Consider the following 22,827-nt stretch of genomic DNA (forward strand, 5'->3'; position numbering starts at 1 on the left):
GTCCTCCGGATATCACTTCCGATATCATATTTGTCGTTAGTGGCCCCAAAACCCCCTGAGTAATGATTTTTGACTAATTTTTTAATGAATTTACGAAAACTCCAGAAGAGGAGGAAAACAGTAGGTATCCTGAGCACAAGGTACTCCGGAGATCACTTTTGACGTCATATTCGCCTTCAGCGACCCCAAGAACCTCCAAGTAACAAAATTGAACTCACTTCCGCCGATAATTACGAGTTTTGAATTTATTTTATTGTTTGTTTAAGATGCACTTTAAGGATGCATTTTTTTTATGCAGTTTTTCAATATTATATCATAGCTCTGGGTCATAAAGTTTCCTGGCGTATTCACGGATCGAGTGCAAAAAGAATTATTAAGATCCGTCTTGTTTTTTTTTTGGAGGTAAGGCCGATTTTAGTGCTTTATTGATTCGCCTATTATTACTGTCTTCCCTCATTTTGGCTCTGGCCATGTCTGTTTTTTGTACTTTTGCATTAACGTTTGGTGCAAACGTTAAATATTGGACAATTGTGACAGAAGTATACTGAAGTATTATCTTCATTTTTCAATTATTTGTTTTGTATTGCACTCTTGGTTGTTCTTCTGCTGGGCTATTTCTTCTATTTTAAAGAAAACTTCCTGTATCTTCTCTGAATATATGGATATTTTCAACTGGATACGCCATTCTTCTACTGTATCAATACCATCTAAAGGTTCTTAGAGCTATATCTTTGTGACGCCAGTTTCTGAAGCTTTTGCGGTCACAAACTTTTCCAAGGTACCGAAGACGCTAGTGCAAATCACCTTATTTCACAGAAATGTTTCGTTCGCCGTTAAAAAATCCAGGGTTAGGGGTTCTATAAACATCTCAGAAACTTATTCAATTATTTAGTATTATGTAATGTTAAACAAACAGAAAATTGTTCAAATCAGACTGAAATTACATAGTAAACAACAACAGATCTATAGAAATAGATCTGTTGTTGTTTACTATGTAATTTTCAGTCTGATTTGAACAATTTTCTGTTTGTTTAACATTACATAATACTAAATAATTGAATAAGTTTCTGAGATGTTTATAGAACCCTAACTTAGGTTTGAAAAACTCACACTAACTTAGATTAAAATGAAAAGGCACTTTTGATTCCCCTGCTAAATTTTGCATATAGAGTGAAGACATTTGAGTTGGAATAAATTCATTTTCTCGAGAATTTACGACTCTGGAGATAAATTCCAAATCAGGTCGGTGGTTTTTATTTTTAAATTATAATTTTTTGGCCTATATATGATACTAGTGACGTCATCCGTCTGGGCGTGATGACGCAATCGATGATTTTTTTAAATTGATGAGAATAGGGGTCGTGTGATAGCTCATTCGAAAGGTTTCATCCGAAAATATAATTATTTATACAAGGTGCAAAAACTGTTTTTTTAATTAAAATATTTCAGACAAAAAGAAGAATGTATGTAATTTATTTAATGCAAGATACATTTTATTGTTGTCGGAAAAGAGAAAAAAATGTTAGTTTGAAAAATAATCATTGATTTTTGCTTAAATTACGCTTAATTTTCGCTTAATGTTCAAACTGCTAAGAGGCAGGTGGGTGGCAGCTTTAATATTGAATTAAAGCGAAAACAATTATTATTTATCAAATAAACATTTTTTTCCTGTTTTCGGACAACATTAAAATGTATGTCGAATAAAATAAACTATATTCATTCTTCTTTTTGTGTCAATAATTAATTTAATTAAAAAACAATTTTTGGGCACCCTGTATAAATAATTATGTTAATGTTGATATTAGGGAATAGAGAATTCAATAACCTTTCGAATGAGCTATCGCATGACACATATTCTTATTTAAAAATATCGTCGATTGCGTCATCACGCCCAGATGGATGACGTCACTCTTATGATGTATATGCCAAAAAATTATTATTTAAAGATAAAAATCGACCTGTAGTCCAGGGCTCATCTGTTTTGAGATGGACGTTGAGAGGTGACTCAATTTTTTTTACAGAAATTGCTTGAAAATAACTCAAATAATAATATTTGAGTTATCCTCCCACTCAAAATGGTCCGGAACATTGTTTAAATAATCAAAATGTCAAAATATGAAGGAAAAATTCGATTTTTTTTGTTGGTTTTTTGAATATAACTTTAAAACTGTTCATTTTTGAGAAAAGTTGTACTGACATAAAAGTTGCGTAATTAAATTTCCTACAATACAGAATTGGTTAAAGATTTAAAAAATAGTCTCCCTTGTTGCAAAATAGCAATACTTGCGAAAAGGACCATACAAAAACAAGTATTCGCATTTTACGTTTTTCAACCATTTATGCTACACTTAGGACCTTCATATTTTACCCAGAAAAACTTTATGATATAGTAAAACAACACTGTAAATTTCATTAAGATCGGTTTAATAGATTTTGCAAAATAAATTTTGCAATCCAGGTTTCGCAAAAAAAATTCATTTTTTAAAAATGTTGCAGGACTGAAAATAAAGCAGATAGTAAGTTGAATTTTTTTTTGCTTATAGAAGTATACTGTACCTTTCATTTGCAATTTGCAAAATTAAAATCGAACAATTACCACGGCGTCAGGAAATTTTATTTTTGGTGCTACGCGCAGGACAGCGGCGTTCGATTCACACAAGTTGATTTCCACCAAAATTTCTTCTAATCTTTATCTAATATATTATTTTCTTACTCTATATTTTGTTGTATTTTAAGATTTTAATTCCACAAAAATCAAACTAATTTGATTATTGTTTGTGAAATATTGTTTAAACAATTGCATATGTTTAAAAATAATAAACTTTTATTCTCTAAGTTAAAATATATGAACAAAGAAAGTTTTTACTAAAGAAAGTGTTATTTCAAAGGATAGATTATGTGATTTTATTTTGCAATAAACAAATTTATTTATTTGTATCGAAATGTAATAAAAATTAAAATGTATCAATCATTATCAAAGGTTATTGAAATGCCCAATCAGAGCAAACTGTACGCTGTCCTGCGCGTAGCACCAATAATTAATGTTTATTTAAAAAAATTCCTGACGCCGTGGCGCTTGATCGATTTTAATTTTGCAAATTGCAGATAAAAGGTACAGTACACTTCTATACTTAAAAAAAATTTCAACTTGCTGTCTGCTTTATTTTCAGTCCTGTAACGTTTTGAAAAAACGAATTTTTTTTGCGAAAGCTGGATTGCAAAATTTATTTTGCAAAATCTATTAAACCGATCTTAATGAAATTTACGGTATTGTTTTAATGTATCATAAAGTTTTTCTGGGTGAAATATGAAGGTCCTAAGTGTAGGATAAATGGTTGAAAAAACGTAAAATGCGAATACTTGTTTTTGTATAGTTTTTTTCGCAATTATTGCTATTTTGCAACAAGGGTGACTATTTTTAAAATTTTTAAATTTTATATTGTAGGAAATTCAATTATACAACTTTTATGTCAGTACAACCTTTCTTGGAAATGAATATTTTTAAAGTTATAATCAAAAAACGAAGAAAAAAATCGAATTTTTCCTTCATTTTTTGACATTTTGATTATTTAAACAATGTTCCGGACGTTTTTGAGAGGGAGGATAACTCAAATATTATTATTTCAGTTATTTTCAAGCAATTTCTGCAAAAAAATTTGAGTCACCTCTCAACGTCCAAATGTACTAATATTTTTACAGATCCGCCCTGGTCTAATTCCGAAGTACTTTGACAAAGGTCTAGTAGGAATATTTTAAACATTGCATGGTTTTCCCGTTATTTAAGCTTGAATACTTAGATTTGAGTACTCGTCGAAAAAAATGCACATTCAATTGCCAATAACTCACTTTGAACTAACATTATTTTAGTTCTTTATGTGAAGAATGTATTAAATTTTCTATTATCTTCAATTTTAGTAGTAACAACTTTTTTGTAAAAGCTTCTAGTTTTTGATTTATACGTGAAAAACCGATTTAAACCATGCATTTTTTTACGAAAAAAAAAAAATTAAATTTTTGGTCTTTAATAATTCAAAAAGTGTTGATTTTTTTTAATAACTTTATATAACAAATGTTGTTTACAACTTGTCCCTCTATCGACTTACGGTATTATTTAAAAAAAATAATAATTTTCACCCCTGAGAAGGGCTGGTATCCACCCCCAGGGTAAAAGCGCAAGTTAGCATCATGTAACCTTTGTTCCTTGAGGTATCCTCTAATTACTCACCAATTTTCATGAAAATCAATGGAGGTTCAACGAAATCGGAGGTGAAAATCTTCAGTGACTGCACTAAACAGCAGCTTTGGCCATTTTGTGTATTTTTTATTATCATAGAGAACAATAATCGCAGCATTCTTATTTTTATACCAATAGAAAGGTTGTGAAAATTTAAAAAAAAAACCATCCGGTTGAAGGTTGGTCTAGCTTTTCCGATTCTCGCTCTTATCTCTTAGGGTAAGGCCAGGCTTGCGAGCGATATATCGCACGAGATAAATCGTTCACGACAATGTAGCGGGCGACAAGCGAGAAGCTGTCCACCGAAAAGCGATTCAAACATCAGTTTTTGTTATTCCTCTCACACGATCCCGTCGAATTGTCCTTCTTTTAGAAGATGATCCATTCATATAGTGCTTGTTAAAATGCAAAAGGAAGTAAGGTGTGGATCACATTGATAATTATAGGAGCACACAAAAAACAAATATCTGTCTGTTACACTACTGTTTTTGAAATGTTTGTGTATATCCTGCCATAAAATGGGCCTACTTTCTTCTTCTTCTTATGATGCCTATCCGTTACGGATGTTGGACACTAACATGGCTATTCTGACTTTGTTGACTGCTGCCCTGAAAAGTCCGGTAGTGGTTAAGTTAAACCATTTTCGCAGGTTATGCAGCCAGGATACTCTTCTTCGTCCTGGACCTCTTTTCTCATGCACTTTACCTTGAAGTATGGTCCGAAGTAGGTCATATCGTTGTTCATTGCGCATTACATGGCCCAGGTAGTCCAATTTGCGACGTTTTATGGTTACGACTAGTTCGCGCTCTTTACCCATTCTATGTAGAACATCTTCGTTGGTAACTCTGTCTATCCAGGAAATCCTCAAAATGCGTCTATAGCACCACATCTCAAATGCTTCGAGTCACTTCAGTGATGCTTCAGTTAAGGTCCATGACTCCACGCCATATAAAAGAACGGAGAATACGTAGCACTTTAGTAAACGAATTTTTATTTCCAATTTTATATCGTGGCTGTTAAAGATTTTTTTTCATTTTGACGAAGGCTGATCTTGCCTTCTCGATCCTTATATTAATTTCCGTCGATTGGTCCGACTGTTCATTTAAGTTTGCACCCAAACAACAAAAGTTGGTGATTTGTGTTATAGGTTGTTGGTTAACTAGTAATTGACCAGGTGGTATCCTATTTTTGCTTATAACCGTGTATTTGGTTTTTTTTTTATGTTAAAATCAAGCCCAAACCTGCTACTTACTTCTGCCACCCTGGAGACAAGTGTCTGCAGACCTTCAAGACTATCTGCAAAAATGACAGTATCATCAGCGTATTTAATGTTGTTCAATCGTTCTCCGTTTATAAGTATTCCCTCGTCTATGTCCGTTAGCGCTAGGTTCATAATGTGCTCTGAATATGTATTGAACAATAATGGGGACAATATACATCCCTGTCGCACACCTCTTTTTATCTTTATGTCGTCTGTTAACTGATCCCCTACTCTAACAGCTGCAGTTTGTTCGTAATAGATATTGTTTATTATACGGCGATCTCTGCTGTCTAGACCAATTGAATTTAATATTTTCATCAGTTCGTCATGTTTTATTGGGCCTACTTTGCACTTTGGAAGTTAAAATTTGTTTGGAACAAGACATCGTGCTGTGTATTTTGAAGACAAAATAGAACTAAAGTCGCTTAGAAATCAAACCGAATTAGAAACAGAGCGACACGCTTATCCGCCGGGCGATTTTTCGCTAAGCGATTTTTTAGGTATGGCCACTGTAATTTTCATTGGGTTTGAAATATTTTTTTGTAGTTCAGTCGTCCACGATTTATTCCTCAAGAAAAATCGCTCGCAAGCCTTTCCGTACCCTTAGTTGTTGGTCCAGTCTTCATTTCTTATGGTGCCGAGGTCGTTGTAGTGCGTCGCTTTTCTACAGGGATTTGGTTGACGTATAGTTGACCTTAGTTTATCTTATTCTTGAAAATGATCTTAAGCTTTGTCTTCTTTACGTTTATATTTAGTGTATACTCCTTGACTGTAATACGTGATTTTGTTCATAAGGACTTGTAGGATTTTTATAAGACTTGTCCGCAAATACTATGTTGTTACCTGCATACCTGATGTTGTTTAGGCGGTACCCGTTTAGTAGAATACCTACCTTTTCAGTTCCGTGCAAAGCATCGATAAATAATATTTTTTCAGATAGTATAGTATAGTTGATCCAAAAGATGGCATAACCCAGACATCCAAAGTGAAAGTTATCCTTCAACACCAAATTGTTCTATATGGTCCACACAATGTCCAGAAAAAAGTCACACCATTTTGAGCGTCGGGTTTGGGGGGGGGAGAGGGGGACGAAATCGATAAATTCCTAGTTTTTTTAAGTTTTTCGTCAATATTTCTAAAACTATGCGGTTTAGCATAAACAACCCTCAATACAAAATTGTTCTACATTCAATTTTAAATAAAAATATGCCCTATGCATAATTTTTCTAAAATAAATGGTTCCAAAGTTACGGAGGTAGTATAGTATAACTGGTAAAAAAAAGGCCTAACCCAAACATCCAAAGTAAAAGTTTTCCTCCAACACCAAATTGTTCTGTATAGTCCGCATATTGTTCAGTAAAACGTTAAACCATTTTGAGCGTCCGGTTTGGGGGGCAGATGGGGGAGAAGTCGGTAAATTAGTAGTTTTTTTTTTAAGTTTTTCGTCAATATTTCTAAAACTATGCTTTAGCGTAAACAATTTTATATACAAAAATGTTCTACATGAAATTTAAAACAAAAAATCTTGAATACATAATTGTTATAACATCAACGGTTCCAGAGTTACGGAGGGTGAAAGTCGAGGTTTTCGATACTTTTTATATTTTTTGGGCAATGTATGGTATAACTATACCAAAAACCCAGACATCCAAAGTGAAAGTTATCCTCCAACACCAAATTGTTCTATATGGTCCACATAATGTTCAGAAAAAAGTCACACCATTTTAAGCGTCGGGTTTGGGGGGGAGAGGGGGCATAATTCGGTAAATATAAAAAGTATCGAAAACCTCCACTTTTCACCCTCCGTAACTCTGGAACCGTTGATTTTATAACAATTATGTATCGAACCTTTTTTGTTTTAAATTTTATGTAGAACATTCTTCTATAGAACATTCTTTACCCTAAAGCATAGTTTTAGAAATATTGACGAAAAACGTAAAAAACTACTAATTTACCGATTTCTCCCCCATCTCCCCCCCAAACCGGACGCTCAAAATGGTGTAACTTTTTACTAAACAATATGTGGAGCATGTAGAACAATTTGGTGTTGAAGGAAAACTTTTATTTTGGATGTCTGGGTTAGGCCTTTTTTTAGACAAACTTTACTATACTACCTCCGTAACTTTCGAACCGTTCATTTTAGAAGGGTTATGCATTGGGCCTTTTTTATTTCAAATTTAATGTAGAACAATTTTGTATAGAAGGTTGTTCATGCTAGACCGCATAGTTTTAGAAATATTGACGAAAAACGTAAAAAACTACGAATTTACAGATTTCTTCCCCCTCTCTCCCCCAAACCCGACGCTCAAAATGGTGTGACTTTTTTCTGAACAATATATGGACCATATAGAACAATTTGGTGTTGGAGGATAACTTTCACTTTGGATGTCTGGGTTTGGGTCTAACTATACCATACTAAGAGTAGAGATTGAAAATTAAAGGGGACAAGATACAACCTTACAGCCTTCGGACCATCCTCAGTAAATAGCTATTTATATAATAAGGGAGGAAAGTGCTACTTTTCCTCCAGAGAATGAAGTTTACTGCCCGACGCGTAGCGGAGGGCAGTAATCATTCAAGGGAGGAAAAGGCAGTTTACTCCCATGTTTATTATTATTATTATTATTATTATTAAAGAAGAAAAAGGAGCCGAGGTCTAGGACCTATATAGCTCCATTTGACTAAAAAGAACTATGCAAAAAGAAACCTAAACTTAAGACTACATACGACTTATAAATTAATTTAATTTAAGAAACGAAAAATTATTATGTTATTATTATGTTATACATATGGTTTTTCCACCTTCCTCAAATAACAAGTAATTTTTTCATTATTACTTAATTTATTTATGTAACTAACCAACAAAATTTATTAGAACTAAAACTAACAAGTAGCTACAATATAACTGTCAACTGTCAAATATAGGTCATAGATATTTGTATAACAAGGAAGGAAAGTGCTACTTTTCCTCCCGAGAATGAAGTTTACTGCCCGAAGCGTAGCCGTGGGCAGTAATCATTCAAGGGAGGAAAAGGCACTTTACTCCCATGTTATACATATGGTTCTTCCACCTTCCTCAAATTAATAACAAGTCATTTTTCATTTTTACTTAATTTATTTATGTAACTAACCAACAAAATTTATTAAAACTAAAACTAACAAGTAGGTACAATATAACTGTCAACTGTCAAATATAAGTCAAATTATTAATGTAAACATTGTTAAATCAAAATAACAATTTACTGTTTTTTACCATTCTGCAAAATACTGGGTGTTTTATAAATAAACGTTAAAATGTATAGATACTTACCTAATAGAAAATAGATATTGTACAGGGCGTCAATAAGTTATATTTCATGAATGACGTCACTTTTACTTTTCCTCCTTTATTTTCCTCCCTAGGGAGCAAAAGTACAACTTTGCTCCCTACAATCAGGTCCGAAAAAGTATACTTTCGGTAGAGGTAGGTGGAAAAACATTTTTACATCTAGTAGTTGAAGCTAGCCACCGAACGAGGTGAGATTACCCTTCTTCTTCTTTAAGTTCTATCTCCACGACGAAGGTTGGTTATCATCATGGCTATTTTGACTTTCAAGGCAGCTGCTCTGAACAGTTGCCTTGAGCTGCAACCAAACTACCCTCTATTTTTCCTTGAATTATTAGTCTCAAGATGTTATATCTTTCCCCTCTTATTTACCCTTACACTACATAATTCATGTTATTAATTCTATAACAACTATTGCGACACTGGATCGATGTTAAATGATAAACTTTTTCAGGGAAACATACAGATCCCGGTCGAAATCATGTACGTAGTCTAACGGGTGGTAACAACAAACTCAGACAGTTTATTATATTTTTAGTTTTAAGTAATGTGTGATGTTTTGATTTCCTTTAAGGAAATGCTGGACATATTGTAGGTATAACCTAGATTTGTTAGGTTAAGTCAACCTAATAAATCTAGGCGATCGGCATTATAACTGGAATTTGTGTCATTAAAGTGTGTAATTTGAATGAAATTTCAAACAATATTCTTTGTCATTTTCCTAGAACGCCAATGTTCGGGTTTTCTTTCTTCTATTAAAAAAAACACATCCGCATGTAGTACATTCTTTCACGGTTTTTGCTCTAAATTTAAAAGAACCGCTTGGATTGACATGAAATTGGGCTTATGCGTAGCTTACATGTCAAAGAAAAAAAGTAATATTGTGCCAATGTGTGCTTTTGCCCTGAGGGTGACTTTCACCCCCTCTTGGGGGTGAAAAAATATATGTCCAAAATAAGTCCGGAAATGGGTAAACTGACTAATTTTAAGTAACTTTTGTTCTATGGAGCTTTTTCGCCAAGTCAACACTTTTCCAGTTATTTGCTAGTAAATATGTTCATTTTCCAACAAAATAACCACATTTTTAGACGGTTTTTCGCAAATAACTCAATAAGTATTTTGTCGAAAAAAATGTTCTTAGCAAAAATTTAGCCTGTAAAAGAGTAAAAAAAAATGGTGTACGCGTTAGGTCTCTGGATCTTGTAGAACCAGAGTTATAGCCAATGAAAAATAGATTCATATTCCCCAAATTTCAAATACAATATTTCGACGTGAAATATCCAAAAAATTAAGCACTTTTTGTAGAAAACCCATTAAAACTTTTTTAAAGTGTTTAAAAAAGCTTTATTTCTGTTTTTATAAAAAGTTTTTAGCGTTAAATTTAAGCAAGTTACGCTCAAAATAAATTTGGTCCCTTTTGTTTTGGCAAAAAAAAAAATCGGGAAGACCACCCCCTAATTAGCAACTTAAATGAAATCAATCGTTATCGCTCCACAAATTATTTTACTTATGTTGTGCTTATATGATCTGTAAGTTTCATCGATTCAAAGTGTTTAATTTAAAAAAAAATTGGTTTTAAAATAAAATTTTTAAAAATTTTAATTTTGAAAAATATGCTTTTTTCAAAATAACTTACAAATTGTTAGAGATACCAAAAATCTCGAAAAACAAAAAAAGGTCAGCATTGCTTTTTTGAATATCATGTATTTTTTGGTTTTTCTGTTAGACAAAAATTGATTAAGATTTGGTGTTTCTAAATTTACATACATTCGTGATCAGTGACTCGTGCAACCCCTTTTAACTACAACCCTTTCAAAAATAATGACTTTGAACCGATGAAACTTACAGATCATAAAAACAATACATACACGAGTCAAAAAACTTGTGAAGTCGTAACAATTAAGTTCATTTGAGATAATAATTGGGGGGTGATTTAAAAAGGGACTAACTTTATTTTGAGCGTAACTTGTTTACTTTTGATGCTAGAAATTTTTTTTATAAGACAAAAATGAAGCTTTCTTAAACACTTTAAATAAGTTGTAATAAGTTTTCCCCGAGATGTGCTTCATTTTTTTTATTTCACGTTAAAGTTTTCCATTTGGAATTTGACGAATATTAACCTATTTTTCATTCGCTATAACTCTGCTTCTACTAGGTATAGGGATGTGACATATACACCACTTTTTTTAAATTTTTACAGGCTATATTTTTGTTAAAAATGTTTTTTTGACAAAATAGTTACTATTTAAGTTATTTGCGAAAAACCGTCTAAAAGCGTGGTTATTTTGTTGAAAAAATAAACATATTTACTGGCAAATAACTCTAAAAGTATTGACTTAGTGAAAAAACTCTCTAAAACAAAAGTTACTTAAAATTAGTCAGTTTATCCATTTCCGGACTTACTTTGGACAAACATTTTTTCACCCACTTGAGGTGGTGAAAACCACCCCCAGGGCAAAAGTATATATCGGCACAATATCACTTTTTTTCTTTGACTTGTTAGCTATGTGTATGCCAAATTTCATGCCAATCCAAGCGGTTCTTTAAAATTTAGAGGTTTTGCAATATTTTGCCGTTAAAAAACGGACTAATGATCGACCATCAGTTTACAATCTCTAAAATATACTCACTTATAACATTTTATTTTATTTGTTCTTTATTCCAAAATTTAGAGCTGCGGCACTGGAAGCGCTCATTTGTCAGATGATTCCTGCTCCTGATAAAATCACTTCTCGCCAAGATTTGGTTATATACTGGCTCGTAAAGTGAGCTTTTTGTCTTATTGTAACTCCAGAACTTTTATAAAACTTGTAACAATGAAAACTTTGCTTTTAATTGTGTGTTCCTTAAACACGTACACCTCTCTCATAAAGCAGAATCAGCGAAACGAAAAGAAACAGGGAAACTTCTTAAGAAAAGTTTTTGAAAACAATTGCTTATAACTTTTATCGACAGATTAATGAATCCAAGAGATTTTAGGAAATATGACTGCTTTTTAGGTATAATGGCCGAATATAGGATGAGAGGACATGTTTCTTATACTCATTGTTGTTTATCTTTTTAACTGGAGGGAAAAAACGTAATATTCAAGAATTTGTTTTTGTTTGTACAATACAGACCTCTTAATTACAGAGTGAGTTTTATGTATGGAAACCCTCGAGTATCTCGAAAAGGGCTTGCACGATTTTTATAGATTTTGGTGGGTAAGGGTTTTCTGGATTTTTTTTTTCCTGGATTTTTTCTATGGGAAAAAAAAATCCAGGAATATATCTACCTAGGCCAAATCCTGAAACTAGACAAAGAAAACCAAAGTGCGGAAATTAATAGAAGAGCAAGACTAGCATGGGCAGGATTTGGAAAACTTGGTTGGATACTTAAGAACCGCAAAATACCTCAATATTTGAGAACCAAAGTGTTCAACCAGTGCATCCTTCCTATCATGACATATGGGTGTCAAACCTGGACCCTAACCAAGGCAAATATGAATAAACTAGCCACAACACAAAGAGCTATGGAAAGAGCAATGTTAGGTATACGACTGTCAGATAAAAAGAGGAACGACTGGGTAAGATCAAAAACAAAAGTCGAGGACATAACAACAAAAGTTGCCAAACTTAAATGGAGCTTCGCAGGCCACACTGTTAGACAAAAAGACCAACGTTGGAATGCAACGATACAACATTGGAGACCTTACCAAAGTAAACGACCGAGAGGAAGACCACAGATGAGATGGGTTGATGATATTAAAAGAGTAGCCGGAACGAATTGGAAATATGTTGCTCAGGATAGAGACCGATGGAAGGAGTTGGGAGAGGCCTATGTCCAAACGTGGACGATAGAAGGCTAAGAAGAAGGGTTTTCTAATGCGGCCGATATTGTAGTGGTAATTACTTTGTTGTCAGACCTTCCATTTTTCTGGAAATCTAATGAAGTTTCTTATTTCAAATAGAACACTCTGTATATTTTCTACGTTTTGAAGTCCTTAAGAAATACTGAGTATTTTTTATACTATGTTTCCTATACTTAAATGCCATAATTTCGGAGTTATTCCTACATTTATTTAAAAGAATTTAAACAGATGATAGAAATCAATTTTTTTGGCCCAGATAAACATTAATTTAGGTTCTTTGGATCATTGGGAACAAAAAAGGTCATGTGTAGTTTTTCTCTAAAATTAATCGTTTCCGAGTTATAAACAATTTAAAACTGAAAAAATCGAATAATGACGATTTTCAAAGTTTAAAACACAAATAAAAATTTTTATTTTTGAAACTACGAAGTATATAAATTTAAGTCAAGCCTTATTTTATCAGTTACCGATAAATAATTAAAGCTTGTTTCATTTTAAAACATTGTTTTTTAGTTGTTAATGCAGCCCGATCGCCCGTCCCCTCAAATGCGCCTCATTAACAATTAATAAACAATTAGAATAAAACGTGCCAAAAATCTTATGGCGAGTTGATATAGAAAGTTTGAGCTTGAACTTAGGTACTTCGTAATTTCAAAAATTATATTTTTTTACTTGTGTTTTTGAACCTTGAAAATCGTCATTATTCGATTTTTTCAGTTTTAAATTATTGTTTATAACTCGAAAAAGATTAACTTTAGAGAAAAATTATAAAAGATCTTTTTTGTTCCCAATGATTCTAAGAACGCAAAATAATATCTACCTGGGCCGAAAAAATTGATTTTTATAATTTATTTAAATTTTTTTTTAAATAAATGTAGTAATAACACCGAAAGTATGGCATTTAGGTATAGGTAATATAACATGAAAAAAATCATTATTTATTAAGGACTTCAAAACGCAAAAAATATACAGGGTGTTTCATTTGAAATAAGAAAGTTATTTAGATTTCCAGAAAAATGGAAGATCTGACAACAATGCCATTACCACTATAATATCGGCCGCATTAGAAATTCCTTACCCACCAAAATCTATAAAAATCGTGCAAGCCGTTTCCGAGATAATTGAGGGTTTCCATAGATAAAACTCACTCTGTATATAAATATAACTAAGAAGAGGAGAGTTGTGGACTACAACTTAGAGCACTGTTTAAAACAAGTAAAATAAAAACAAGTTTTTAAAAAACGCAAGAAACTAGAAGAAGAAAAGCAAAATAAATATAAAAATATTGAATACATACCTACAAAAAATAACACACAAACTAAAGATACAGAAACAAAGATTAGATATCGTAGGACTTAAGGTCGTGTGGGGACCTTTATTCCTTCCATGGGGGAAAACTCGAAATCATCAGATTAAGAGAGGGTAATTTAATTACCTGCAGAAGAGTGCATAAGCTATAGGCCAAACTAGTTTGTCCTAAACGCAATAGGATAAACTAGTTTAGCCTAGGCCAAGCTAGTTTATCCTGGTATTTATACGGACACTGCAGGGTAAACTAGTACGGCCTAGTGTGAACATTATATACCAAAAAACTCAAAATAAATTGGTAAAAAATAACTAAATAAAATACTCTGTAGTGTAAAAATAATAATTTTTATGAAAACGATAATGATTCGTCGTTAAAACTAATGGACAATTGGTAATACAAACAATCATATTATAAAAATAATAGTGTTTTTTTTTGTAAAAGTAATAACTTTACCTCTATTATAAAAATTATTATTTATTTTTCCATTGAGTGCTTTGGTGACACCAATGGCCAATGGCCAATGGCCAATGGTGACATGGCAGAACCAATGATACAAAAAATGAGATTGATTAGTGTTTAAAGTATTTTTGAAGTGAAAACTCTTTAGCGACGTTATGCACTTTTTGGAGGGTGGAACAGCATTTAATTCGCGACCGTTATCGCTACGGCGAGATAATAGTAATTTGGATACTATAGTTTGAATTGCGTATCAGTTCGAACGAAGTCAGAAGCGCATGAAGGGCCACACTCTCATTATAGTTCAGAGTCCAGAGAAATAAGATTTTTCTCGTGACAAATCCACCTCCAGGCCGAAACCAAATTTTTTGAATAGTATGGACATCTATATTAATAACATTTATGTTTCCTGCAGCTGATTTTGATGATATACATAGTTATAAACAAATTAAGATGAAAAAACGGTAAATTTTCGTTTTTTCGTCTATAACCAAAACGTTAAGCATTTTAAAAGAATTTGAGAGTAAGAAATTCATAAATCGAATAAAAAATTTCAATATGGTGTTCGCTGAATATGTCTATCCTTATTGTTTGCTTAGAAAATTGCAAAATAAATCATAGATTTTGAGTTTTTATAAATATTCATAACTTATGTACAAACTAACTTAGAACCTTCTTATTACACGAATTGCTGAGACTTCTGGTGCTTAAATTATATTTTATATTTCAAAGCAACAATTGGTCAAATAGTTTAAAAGTTATTTAATTTGTTAATTCCAAACTCATTTTTTTGGAACACTGTAAGTCAGAAAATTAGGAGGTTACAGTAAGACTGCTGACAGTTTATGGCATTTTATACATTTATACTATATATACTACTAACATTTATACTATTGACTTAATTAAAAAAAAACTGACAAAAAGTAATTTTAAACAGTGTAAAATTATTTTGCAAAAACACGTCGATTTTTGCTTACTTATAAACAATTAGAATAACTTTTTAACCGTTACCCGTAGAAAAATTATTTTTTCATATTTGGAAAGACTGAATTTTTCTACACATTTAAAAGAAAAAACAATTGAGTCGGTGAAATGTAAAAGGATAACATTCCAAAAACTTTACTTTTGGGAAATTAAAATAAACGTTTTATCTCTTTAACTATTTTTAACAGCATAAAACTCTTCATTACTTTTTTGTGGTATGGGATAAGAAGAAGATATTTATGTAACAATTAGGTTCTATATGTACACATTTATTGAGTAATTACTATTTTACTTATTGGAATGTTATCCTTTTAGAAGTCAACAAAAAAATCAACGTTTTTTGTTACTAAAAACTTATTTATTTACAACTAAATGCTGTTACATAGTTTATTCATCGCCACTTAAATTACTAATAATATTTTCATCATTCCCCTCCATAGGAATCGATTGGTCCCAACTTAGGATCTGTTCGTAGAAAGGTTAATGTTCTTCTGGTATGTAATGCATAATCTTTCTGACATCGACGAGTTTGTTAGCTTTCACTGGCAACATTAAGTGATAGGCTTGATCTGTGGGAAGCTCCACTCTTCCTCCTTTATACAACTTGAAGTTTCCAACCACGAAAGAATAAATTAATGGACGAGCGCCGACATATCCATATTTCTCACTGGTATACTGGAAGTGCTTGAATTTACTAATGTTAAAATCTTGTGTCTTGTCATGGCGTTTTGTAGTTTTCTTGAATATTGAAGGCCACCATTGTTTGACATCAAAAAAATTTTCATGTTCCAAAGGTACTACTAGAAATTTTCTAGCTTTTACTTTAGCTCCTTGAATAATGTTATTGTATTGTGCTGGTGTAAAAATACGGTCATGTTTGCGAATAGCACATCTTTTTTTTTTTTTTTTTTTTGGTTTTTATGGCATTGACTTAGGTGTCATTTAGCCAGTCACAACTTTTTTTTTTTTTGTTTTCTGTTCATACATAAGGAAGGCAATGAGGTCCTTAGAGTTCCATAGCAAACTCTTCTACAGCTCTCTACTCAGTTCAAAAGCTGGCCGCTATGGACTGTCCAAGTTGCTCACCACATTTTCCATTATGTATCTTCTTCTTCTTCTTCTTCTTCTTTTTTCATATGTACATAATATACCAAATTATCAGGATTAACAAGTTTAGAGATTAATTTTAGTTTCACAGATAAATTTCATTAAACAATCATATATATTCTTGCTGTTCAGAGACAATAGATAGGATACATTGAAAGGTGGAAAAACATTACATTTTATTAAATCTTGGATTAAATTATATGTGCATGGAATATATTTTGCGCACTCAAAGAAAGTATGATTTAAGTCACCAACCTTCTGACATTCTGTACAAAGATTTGAATCAAAAACTTTAATTCTTGCTAGATGTAGAGGGAAACATGCATGTCCAAACTTCATTCTAATTAATGTTGTTATATATCTTCGAGGTACTACGTAATTTTTAAACCAATATATATTTGGAACAGAAGGTTGAATCAGTGAATACTGAGATTTGGATTGTTTACAAAGATCTCGCCATGATTGACTCCACTGATTTTTAACTCGATGCTTAATAGTGTTAACTAAGTCAGATATGCAAAACTTACGATTATGTGAAGTACCATATTCAATGGCTTTTTTAGCCAACTTATCAACATATTCATTATGCGTTAGTCCTATATGAGCCTTAACCCATAAAAAGTTCACTCTTCTTTTATTTTTATGAATTTCAAAAATGATTTTCTTAATTAGTAGGATATAAATATTTGAATTGTTATTGGGAAAATCTATAGTTTGAATAGCAAGAAGAACAGAAAGTGAATCGGAAATAATTGTTGCAGATATATCTTCTGATTCTTTAAAATATTGCAGGGCCTCATAAATTGCTATGGCTTCAGCACTGAAGATAGAAAAATCATGGCCTAACTTAAATATTTTTTCTGTTTTAGTAGCAGGTATGAAAAAGGCACATCCAGTGCCAACTAACGTCTTAGATGCATCTGTATATATATTTATAGAATCTGGCCAATTATCTAAGAATGTTCTTAAGATGTTAGAGCTAATATTACTGTTTTCATGGTAACTTGGTTTTACTAATTTAACTGTATGTAAAAAAGAATGAAAATCTTCGAGTCCAAAACTATCAATAATGTTATAATCACAGTCAAAATTTAACAGATCTCGAAAAGCCTCGCAAAGGGGAGGAGAGTTCTTTAGCTTCCAGTATTTATTAGTTAAATCCGCTACATTCAGCTTGTTAATATTTTGGTAAAGACCGATATTTAGGTAACGAATTTTCATTAAAAATTTCTGGCTGAGATATTTCCTTCTATAATTGAGTGGAATTTCTAAAGCTTCTACATGTAAAGCTTTATTTGGGGTTGATTTCATAGCTCCCAAACAGATACGGAGTCCTAAGTTTTGTACAACGTCTACTTTGTTTAAAATATGTTTAGAAGCTGAGCCATATAGAATACTACCATAATCAATTATAGATCTAATATATGATCGATAGAAAAGCAAGGAAGTTTCAACATCAGCTCCCCACCAGATCCTTGAAACTGATTTAAGAAAATTTAGACCCTTATTACATCGATTTATCATAAAGTTAATATGTAATTTCCAAGTCAATTTACGATCCAAAATCATTCCCAAATACTTAATGGAAGAAGCAAATGCATAGTCGTAGCCATTAAGTTTTAAATTCTCTATTTTTGGGATATTATGTCGAGTGAAAATACAGACAGTAGATTTATTTTGAGCTATTTCGAATCCGTTTTGATTGAACCATAAATTAACACAACATTGAATTTGTCCTAAGGTTTGAACCGAGTTATCATAAGTTTTGGCCTGTGAATACAGGAGAAAATCATCAGCATATTGTATTATTTGAAATTTAAAAATGTCAGTAGGGACTTTATGCAAATCCGCAGTATACATATTAAACAAAAGGGGACTCAATACTGATCCCTGTGGTAGTCCTAAATTATTATATCTAGGGCCTATCAGTTTATTATAATTAGTTCTTAGATATATCTTTCTGCAGGAATAAAAATTATAAAGAGCTTCAGCCAACTGAGGCGGTATATGAAAATGTTTTATCAATTTTTCCCTTAAAATGTCAAGACTGACATTGTCATATGCACTTTCAATGTCTAAGCATATAGTAGGTAAATAGGTGTTGTTGGAAAATGTGTTTTGAATATCTGTTACTAGTGTAGAAAGTGCGTCTAAAGTACCATATCCTTTTTTATAACCAAACTGAAAATTTGGAAGAAGTTTATTTTTTTCTACCCACCATTCCAACCTGTGTTTTATCATTCGTTCTAGAGTTTTCAACATACAGGACATAAGAGAAATCGGTCTATATGACTGAGCCAAATTTGAGTTTTTACCTGGTTTTAATATTGGTAAAACAATTACATCGTGAAATGGATCAATAACTGATTTATTGCTGATTACACAATTAAAAATATCTAACATTAGAAGTTTGGCAATTTTAGGGAGATGTTGAATCATTGGATATTTAATATTATCAAATCCTGGACTCGTGTTTTTTCGATTTTTTAGAACATATTCTAGTTCTGTAATATTAAAAGGTTCTAGTAAAAAATGGCTTTGCTTTTCTGGAATATAATTATGAGTATTAGGTGGTTTAACAGATGGCGGAGCAATTTTATCAAAGATTTCATCCTCTAAGGTGTTATCCAAATTGTATGCATTTGGAATTGATTTTCTATTTAGTTTTCTGGCTTGCTTCCACAACGTTGTAGTTGGAGTATTTTTGTTTAGAGAAGACACAAAATCTTTCCAACTCTTTTTAGCTATCAATTTTAGATTCTTCTTAGTTTTAGCCATGCTAGCTTGACACTTTATATAATTATTAAAATTAGCATTTTTTTTATATTCTGTCAGTGCTTCTTGCCTTTCTTTAATAATTGTATCACATTCTGTATTCCACCAAGGTGGGGAACAACGAATTTTATTTTTAAAAGTTTTATATTGCGGGATTGAAATGTGCGCAGCATGATTCATACTATCTATTAGAAAGCAATATTTATCAGATGTACTGTCCATTTCGTAAACACTATTAAAAAAATTTTCAACTGAGGTTGTGTATAGAGTCCAATTGGCTTTTCTAATGTTCCACTTACTTCTGGGTATAAACTCTTCAGTTGTAGTACTATCTAATATTTCCATATTGATAATAAAATGGTTAGAGCCTAGTGTGTCAGAATGTATGTACCAGTGGATTTTATTAGCTATGTCAGGAGTAACAAAAGTTACATCAATTGCTGAACTATTTTGCTCTGGTCGAGTAAGAACAGTAGGCTCGCCATTATTTATTACGATAAGGTTGAGATCATCTGCAGTATTAATAAGCTGTGTTCCAACTGTGTCATTGTAACTAGATCCCCAAATAGTATGGTGAGCATTAAAATCTCCTCCTATAATTGCTGAATTATTAACTTGCGAGAAGATGTTTGTCCAATCATTTATTGAACTTTTACTTTTAGGTGGTCTATATATAGATAAAATATTCAGATCCTTTGTTTTATATTTAATTGTTACACCACAAACTTCTATTTCCGTGTTAAAATTAGAGTTTAAATTTAATTCACTAAAAGTAATTGAATTGTGGATGAGAATAGCTACACCACCGAAGCCATCATTTCTGTCTTTTCTAACCAAATTATAATTTTTAAAATGATAACTAATATCTTTTTTGAACCATGTTTCACTAATTAGGAGGATGTCTATACTTTTATTATTTAAATAATGCATTAAACTACCTTTGTTTGATATAGCAGATCTGGAATTCCACTGACTTATTTTTAAATTATGTTGTATTGACATTATGAATTAATTATGAACTGTTCTACTTCTTTAATAATTATTTTGTTGTCTAAGGTTTTTATGTCTTCTACTGTATGAATATTTTTTAAAAAGTTTATTATAAATGTTGCTACAGATTTAGCTAGTTCAGTTTTATTTTCGATATTATTATTCGGTGTATAAGAATTAGTTGGCAAAGGTTGAGACGGTCCAAAAGTGAAGGGGAACATCGGTTTATGAGATGTTGATTCTGAAATAGGTGAATTTGCTTTTCTTTTCTTTCCTGAGTGTTCATTTGAATTATTTATATTAGAGTTTGATTGAGTCAAAAATTGAGATCTATTAATTTCTACAGTTGGCCGAGTCGGACCAAGATTTTTATGATTATTATTAATTGGTAGGGATGGAAATTCTTTTTCATTATTATTTAAACAAGAGAAAGAGTTGGGACTGATGAGTGCCGAAAAGGAGTTTTCACATATTAATCTAGCTTCCACAAAAGTAGTTTTTTGTTCTATCATAATATTCTTAATTTTCTTTTGTTTTTCATAAAATGGACATTTTTTTGATATTGTCACATGTTCGTTATTTTTGCAATGTATACAAAACACACTTTTTTCGCAATGATGGTCTTTATTTTTAATTTCACCGCACTGTATACATAGTTCCTGTGTACTTCGGCATTGCCCTGAAACATGCCCAAATTTTAAACACTTATAACATTGAACAACTCGGCCAAAAAACTGTTCAACAGAAAAATATACTCTATTAAAGGCAACATAATTCGGTAAAATATTGCCTTCAAAAGTTATAATTATAGTTTTTTTGTCCACATATTCAATTTTATCTTCTTTTTGTACCCTACGCTTAGTCCTATATATACTCAAAACATTAGAAGGAGTTTCGATGTTATCCATGAGATATTTCACATCATATCTAGTGTCAACGTCTTTCACCACACCTTTTATTTCTAGTAAATGACTAGGAATATATGCTTTCAAATTTTGTTCTTTAAGTGAGCTGTTATTGACGAGGTTATTTGCCTCTAACCGAGAAGTAAGCAAAACTTTTACACGGTTCCTACCTATACTTTTAATTTCTCGAACATTCGTTAACTTTAATTTTTTAAAAATAAGGTGCCCAATCGTCATTGCATGTAATTTTCCCAAATTAAGATCATCACCAATCCTTTCAATGTAAACCCAAATATTATCAAGATTATACTTATCTGAAAGCAAATTGAATTGTTTAATCTTCGGTCTCGCATTTTGTCCATCATCTTGCATATTCAATTCCATTTTACTAATAATATCACCATTATCCGCAGTCACTCGCGTCACAAGAGACGTCCCTGACTCACTTTTATCCCCCATTTAGGGGGAAATAAGTTTTAAACCACTATATACTGAAATGTTTTTGTTTATAAACACTAAATTAATTATTAACCACTACTTTATCTTCCAAAAAACACCAAAACTTTTATCTTTTACAGGAGCAGATCAAAATATCAACATCAACTTTGACAGTTATTTTGACAAATCGAATAGCACATCACATCAAATGTTTTGCTGTGACAAAGTCGCGATCACTGGGTAAGAAACTGTGACCGCGAACTGGGAAATAATGGTGGATTGTGTTAAATCTTCCTGTCATTGTTAGTGCTAAAAACATTATTATCATGGTGTGGTTGCGGTTTTGACAACCGCAAGCGTCACTAAAAACATGTAACTCTTTCTCTTCAGGGGGTATTTTGTCTGTAATATACCATCGTACAAACCTACTTAGGCCCTTTTTTCCCTGAACCCTCATGATAGGTATAAAATACTACTTTAGTAGTTGTTGGTTATGGACATTAAAGACATACAACCATAGTTTACGCAGGTGAAACATTTCTTGCACAGGTAATGCAGGCAACTGTACATTTTGCATAAAGTCAAAACTAATTGCCATAATATCTGTTCTGTTATTGCACATTTCTGGAACATATTTTATTTTAGGGTAAAATTGTTTGGCTCTTCTTTTATGTATAACAATACCAGCCGCAGCTGATAAGTTTGCATTTTGGTTAAGAGAAGATTTCATTTTCACCGAGAGTTCTTAGCAGATTAAACAGACGTCAACTTCCTACCGAATTTAAAATCAAAGTTTTCTGTATAGTATTTTAAAACGAAATCATATTTGACATCATTTGACGAAATTTCAGGATGTTTGTCTAAAAACATATTCATATATATAAATATGGAATATTAACCTTTTAAATGTTAATGCTGAAAATAATTTGATTGAGGTCAAAAGAGATAACATTCCAGGAATGTTATCCTTTTAGATTTCACTTCAGGAAATGTAGCTTAATGTGCGCTATTTAATGTGATGGAATGTTATCTGTCTTTGACTAAATCTGTAGAGCTTGGAAAAGTGAACAAAACTGCTATCTTAACTAAATTTGGCAAAAAATGGAATATCATCCTTTTACATCTCACCGATTCGATTGTCCTAGGACAATTAGGGACGAAGTTAGCCCCCCCTTGTTTTAATTCACATGTTT

This window comes from Diabrotica virgifera, chromosome 1 (genome assembly GCF_917563875.1).
Source record: "Diabrotica virgifera virgifera chromosome 1, PGI_DIABVI_V3a".
NCBI lineage: Eukaryota > Metazoa > Arthropoda > Insecta > Coleoptera > Chrysomelidae > Diabrotica > Diabrotica virgifera.